This window comes from Vipera ursinii, assembly GCF_947247035.1.
Source record: "Vipera ursinii genome assembly, chromosome: 7".
Taxonomy (NCBI): domain Eukaryota; kingdom Metazoa; phylum Chordata; class Lepidosauria; order Squamata; family Viperidae; genus Vipera; species Vipera ursinii.
In genome coordinates this window covers 18,892,447-18,899,651 of record NC_139521.1, presented here as the reverse complement: position 1 = coordinate 18,899,651, position 7,205 = coordinate 18,892,447, and positions in this window count along the sequence as shown.

Sequence of the window (7,205 nt, the reverse complement as noted above, 5' to 3'; positions counted from 1 at the left end):
AAAGAAAGGCTGGCGTGGAAGCTTGCCCAACAGCAAAACTTTGCTGTTTCAGTTCCTTGGGTAGTTCAAAGGCTGGGATGTCTACGAAAATCTTTTTAGTCTTTTATACTTTATATTCAAACTGCAGAGGGGAAGAATAAGAATAAAGCCAATGTCTTGTGATTTGGTAATAATAATAATAATAAGGAGGAGAGATGTTACCTCCCATTGATAGAGCACGCAATCTGGGCGTCCTCCTAGATTCACGACTCAGTTTTGAAGATCATATTGGAGTCGTAGCTAGGGGGGCATTTGCCCAGATTCGCCTAATATACCAATTGCGCCCCTTTCTGGACCGAGATGCCCTACGTACAGTCACCCATGTACTCGTTACCTCCCGTATAGACTACTGCAATGCTCTCTACATGGGGCTGCCCTTGAAAACCACCCGGAGGCTTCAGCTGGTGCAGAATGCGGCTGCACGGGTAGTGATGGGAGCTCTCCGATACTCCCATATAACACCTCTGCTCCATGAGCTGCACTGGTTACCGGTTGCCCTCCGGGTGAGATTTAAGGTGCTGGTACTTACCTTTAAAGCCCTACATGGCTTAGGCCCAGGATACTTGCAGGACCATCTGCTACCGGGAATGAATTCCCATCGCCCAGTACGCTCACACAGAGAAGGCCTCCTCAGGGTACCGTCGGCTAGACAATGTTGGCTGGCGAACCCCAGGGGAAGGGCCTTCTCTGTGGGAGCGCCAGTCCTATGGAATCAGCTCCCCCCTGAGCTTCGGATGGCCCAAAATCTACAGTCTTTTCGCTGCAGCCTCAAAACACTCCTTTTCCGCCTGGCTGACCTGGACTGACAAGCATTTTAACTATATTTACAATTTTAAATTTATTTTTAATTTTAATTTATTGCACAGATGATTTTAATTTTATTTTTATCTTAATTTCTGTACTTATTATATGTTATTGTTGTTAGCCGCCCTGAGTCCTTCGGGAGATAGGGCGGGATATAAATCCCATAAATAAATAAATAAATAAATAAATAAATAAATAAATAAATAAATTAAAAATAATATGTTCACTGACAAAGTTGCAACTTTATTTCAAGTCAATATCCATATTAAACTCCAGATATAAATTTTTCCACCTTGTTTGACAACTTCTTAAAAATAATTCAATCTTTTACAAGCAACCAAATTTTGTTTTATTGGGCCAATTTCATTCCACATAGAAAGCTGACATTTCCACTCATTAAACTAAATGGGTATGCCAATGGTAAATGTCCCAAAAGATTAATAAAATGCCTTCTTGTAATTTAAAGCCACACAGTGCATGGTAACATTAATAGCATTAACTTACTTTGAACAAAATCCTAGTCTTTTAGATACAGTAAAAATTAAAGGGTTTTTTTTCCAACTACAAAGGTAAACCTTGTAGGGTAGGTAAGGAGGACTGTATGAAGTGTGTGAGTTCCAGGACCTTTAAAAAAAAGCAGTGTATAAAATAGAGCTGGAAGGGACATTGGATGTCTTCTAGTCCAGCCTCCTGTTCAAGCAGGAGAACTTATACCATCTCAGATGGTGATTGTCTAGGTGATTGGTCACCACAATGTAAAAAAGATGTTGAGACTCTAAAAAGAGTACAGAGAAGAGCAACAAAGATGATTAGGGGACTGGAGACTAAAACATATAAGGAACAGCTGCTGGAATTGGGTATGTCTAGTTTAATGAAGAGAAGGACAAGGGGAGATGATAGCAGTTTTTCAATACCTCAAGGGATGCCACAAAGAGGAGGGACTCAAGCTATTCTCCAAAGCGCCCAAAGGCAGGACAAGAAGCAATGGATGGAAACTAATCAAGAAGAGAAGCAACCTAGAACTAAGGAGAAACTTCCTGACAGTTAGAACAATTAACCAGTAGAACAACCTGGCTCCAGAAGCTGTGAATGCTCCAACACTGGAAGTTTTTAAGAAGAGACTGGACAGCCATTTGTCTGAAATGGTATAGGGATTCCTGCCTGAGCAGGGGGTTTAATTTTAATTTAATTTTATTGAATTTATATACTGCCCTTTCCTGTAGGACTCAGGGCGGTTTACAGGGCATAAAAACGTCAATACAAAAATTAAGAACAATTAAAAAGATTAAACTAAATCCCTGAAAAATATAAAACATATAAAACCCTAGTTAAAACCCCAATTAAAACGCAGCCTGGGCCGGAAAGCTCGAAGAGTCAGGTCTTCAGGTCTCGGCAAAATGATTGAAGGTCGGGGGCAGTCCTAAGCTCCACGGGTAGCTGGTTCCAAAGGGCAGGTGCGCCCACTGAGAAGGCCCTCCCTCTGGGTGTTATCCGCCAGCATTCTTTTACCGGCGGCACCCTGAGAAGGCCCTCCCTGTGGGAGCGCACAGGGCGAAGGGACTTGATGCCGGCAGCAGGTGTTCCCTCAGATATCCTGGACCCAAGCCATGTAGGGCTTTATAGGTCATCACCAGCACCTTGAATCTCACCCGGAGGGCAACCAGAAGCCAATGCAGCTCACGGAGCAGAGTGTTGTGACTCAGGGCCAGCCTGTGGTTTCGGCAGCCGGCTCAGATGTGTCGGATGACTCAGATGAAGGGGAGGAGGACCGTGTGGGAGACGAACCGGCTGATGATGGTTTGGAGGCTTTGCAGAGCCCTCAGCCGGGGACCTCTTCTCAGCTGCGTGAGCCCGAGAGTGCGGAGGAAGATGACCCACAGCTGGCCCTGTTCAAGGACGCCCGACGCAGGAGGCAGTCGAGCAGGAACAAACAAAGAAAGGCTGTGAGACTCCTCGGGAGGAGGCACAGGGAGACCACGCCCTGAGCTCTCTATAAAAGGAGTGTTTGGGGAGGGGCTGGTTGCTGAAAGCAACTTTTCCGCTTGAGAAGATAAGCTCTAGTGTTTTTGTTAACTGCGTAATAAATCTTGGCAGATGCCTTTTAGCCTTGGACGCTCTCCAGTCTCTTCTTTCTGAATAGGGGTTTGCCTTATTACAAGGCCAGAAGAGGGCTGGTTCAGAACACAGAGGTGTTACATGGGAGTAACGGGAAACCCCCATCACAATTTGCGCGGCTGCATTTTGCACCAGCTGAAGCCTCCGAGTGGTCCTCAAGGGCAGCCCCATGTAGAGAGCGTTGCAGTAGTCTAAACGGGAGGTCACGAGCGCATGAGTGACTGTGCGTAGGGCATCTCGGTCCAGGTAGGGTCGCAACTGGTGCACCAGGTGAACCTGGGCAAAAGCCCCCTTGGTCACGGCTCCTATATGGTCTTCAAAACTGAGCCGCGAATCCAGGAGGACACCCAGCTTGCGAGCCCTATCAACAGGGGGTAACACCTCACCCCCCATCGTTAATGATGGAATAGTCTGGTTAACCCGAGATGCCGGTATGCACAGCCACTCAGTCTTGGTAGGATTGAGATGAAGCCTGTTTCTCCCCATCCAAACCCGGACCGCCTCCAGGCAGCGGGACATCACGGTGAGGGCATCACTGGGTTGGTTCGGGGTGGAGAAAAAAATTGGGTATCTTCAGCGTACTGATGATACCCCACCCCGAAACCACGAATGATCTTGCCCAGCGGCTTCATATAGATGTTGAACAGGAGGGGAGAGAGAACCGACCCCTGAGGGACTCCACAAACGAGAGGCCTCAGGGCGGATCTCTGCCCTCCTGTCAACACTGACTGCAAGCGGCCCAGGAGATAGGAGGAGAACCACTGTAAAATGGTACCTCCCATTCCCAATTCCCTGAGACGCCGCAGTAGGATACCATGGTCGATGGTATCAAAAGCCGCTGAGAGATCTAATAGGACTAGGACAGAGGAATAACCCCTGTCCCGAGCCCACCAGAGATCATTCACCAGCGTGACCAATGCCGTCTCCGTGCTGTGCCCGGGCCTGAAACCCGATTGGTACAGGTCCAGATAATCAGTTTCCTCCAGGAACAGGGGAAGCTGATGCGCCACCACACTCTCAACAACCTTCGCCAGAAAACGAAGGTTGGAGACCGGACGATAGTTGTTTAAAACAGCTGGGTCCACGGAAGGTTTCTTGAGGAGGGGTCTCACCACTGCCTCCTTCAAGGCGGAGGGGAAGATACCCTCCTTCAAGGAAGCAGTTATTACTGCTTGAAACCAGCCTCATGTCCTCCCAGGCCGCAAAAACCAGCCAGGAGGGGCACGGGTCCAATAAAGAGGTGGTGGAGCTCAGCCTCCCCATAATCCTGTCCACATCATCAGGGAAAACAGGATCGAACTCAGTCTAGATAACGTGCTCAAGACCGTCCAATTCCTCCACATCAGACTCTGCCCAGTCCGAGTCCAAACCAGTCCGTATCTGAGCGATTTTGTCCGTCAGATGATGACTAAACTCCTCAGCCCGACCCTGCAAGGGATCCTCCCTCACCTCCTGGTTAAGAAGGGAGCGAGTCACCCTAAACAGGGCGGCTAAGCGATTATCTGCGGACGCGATGAGGGCAGAGAAATAATTAGCCTTTGCTGTCCTCATCGCCGCAAGATAAGACCTTATGAAGGTTCTTAACTGCAATCAGTCAGATTCGGATCGGCTGGACCTCCAACCACTCTCCAGATACCGTCTCTGACGCTTCATCTCCCGGAGCTCCACAGAAAACCATGGAGCCCAACGGGATCTGCGCCGAGTCAGGGGTTGCAAGGGTACAACACGGTCGAGTGCCTCGGTGGCCGCCCTTTCCCAGGCATCCAACAAGGCATCGGCCGGGCTGTGAATGAGGGCGATGGGTATAGACCCAAGCGCCATCTGGAACCATTCTGGGTCCATTAGGCTCCTGGGGCGGAACCACCTGGTTGGCTCCGCAGCCCAGCGATGGGGGGTGGCATAGCGGAAGACCAGCCACAGGAGATAATGATTGGACCATGACAAGGGGAAAATGGCTGGCAAACCCCCTCCCAGATCATCCAACCACTGCCCAGATAAAAACACCAGATCGAGAGTGTGACCCCCCACGTGAGTCGGGCCCTGAATTACCTGGGTCAGGTCCATGGCCGTCATGGAAGCCATGAACTCCCGAGCTAACTCTGACAACCCTCCCAGGGAAGGCAGGTTGAAGTCACCCAGCACTATAAGCCTGGGGAACTCCACCACCAACCCTGAGAGGGTGTCGAGCAGCCCAGGCAGGGCTGTTGCCACACAGCTGGGTGCCAGGTATGTGAGCAACAAGCCCATCTGGACCCGAGGGCCAAATCTCAGGAGGAGGGACTCACTCCCGCCTATCTGGACAATGGTGGTCTCCCGCGGACATAAAGTCTCCCGAATAACCACCGCCACCCCACCACCCCTACCCTGAGCCCGTGGCTGGTGTAGCACACAGAAACCTGGGGGGCATAGCTCAGTCAGAGGGACCCCTCCCTCCGAGCCCAACCAGGTTTTGGTAATGCATGCCAGATCCGCGCATTCCTCCTCGATCAAATCACGAACGAGGGGAGCCTTATTAACAACGGATCTGGCATTAAAATACACCAGCCTAAGCTCAGGGACCTGATCACCCTCATCCCCAGGCAAAAGGGTGCTAACCGGAGGGTCGGAGCGCACCACCACTCGAAGATAGCGAGGGCGCGATCCCAGATATTGATGTGGCCCTCTGTGCAACCACCTGCTGCCATTCCCTATCATTGTGGGGATTTGACACCCCACCCCAGCACACGCAGAGCCAGCAGCCTCCACCCCCAACCCCATTCCACCAGAGCCCATAACAGACCCAGACTGAGTGCCGGTTATTAGTTCCCTCCCCACTATTCCTCCCCCTCCCTAACCCCTTAAAATAACCGGCTAAAAACATATCAGGGTCCTCTTAGTGCGTCTCCCCCAGAGGCCCCTACGTAAACCTAACCACCTCTCGGGATCCCAACAATTGGGCCCGTCATCAAGGGAGATGGTAGACAGAAAGGCTGGTTGTGACCAGGAGGGAGAAACCCCCCTGAGGGCGTACAAGTCCGACCTAGAATATTGTAATTGGCCCATATAGAGCAAATATCTGTGTGAGCCATTGTTCACAATGGAAAGTCAGATGTTATAAGATGTTAAAGATGTTAAGATGATAAAATGTTAAGACCGGAACACGTCTTCATCCACTAATCCGGCTCTGCTTTCACCTGAGCCAGTCCAGACGATGAGCTCACAGCTGATGTCTCACCAGTCTGGTTGAACTAGATGACCTCCAAGGTCCCTTCCAACATTATTATTATTATTATTATTATTATTATTATTATTATTATTATTATTATTATTATTATTATTATTATTATTTATTTTAAAAATCTCCAGTGATGGAGCACCCATGATTTCTCGAAGCAAGCTGTTCCACTGCTTGATGGTCCTCACTGTCAGGAAGTATCTCCTTAACACCAGGTTGCTTCTGTCTTTGATCAGTTTCCAACAGTTGGTTCTCATCCTTCCCTCTGGTGCTCTGGTGAACAAAGTGACCCCCTCTTCCTTGTGGAAGCCCCTCAGATACTGGAATACTGCTATCATGTCTCCCCTATTTCTTCTTTTCTTTAGACTAGCCAAACCCAAGTCCTGCAGCCGTTCTTCGCATGTTTTTGTCTCCAGACATTTGATCATCTTAGTTGCTCTTCTCTGAATTTTTTCCCAAACTCTCTACATCTTTTTTGTGATATGGTGACCAAAATTGGCTGCAGTATTCCAGGTGTGGTCTTACTAGGGTTTTATAAAGTGGTACCAATACTTCATGTGATCTTGATTCTATGCCTCTGTTTATACAAACCAGAATTGTATTGTAAATGTAAAACTTTGCTTTTCTCCACATTGAAACTCATTTTGTTGGATAGGACCCATTATTCAAGTTTGTCTAAATCTTTTTGGAGTTTGTCTTCTGGGTTGTTGACTACTCCTGTCAGTTTGGTATCATCTGCAAATTTGATAAATTATAATCCACTGGCAACTTGTTATCTTTGCTTCATAAAGGTTCTCTTAAAAAATGGAGGCAAAGTAGTCCAACTGGAGATTTCCAAGAATGGAATTCCTTGAACATAGGATAGAGACAGATAGGGCTTTTTTTCTCATAGAACGCTCAGAACGGAGTTCCAGCACCTTTTTTGGATGGAACCTTGTAGGGTAGGCATGACGGGTTGTATGACATGTGTGAGTTCTGGCACCTTTTTCTTTTATAAAAAAAGCACTGGAGACAGATATACAGATTTGACATA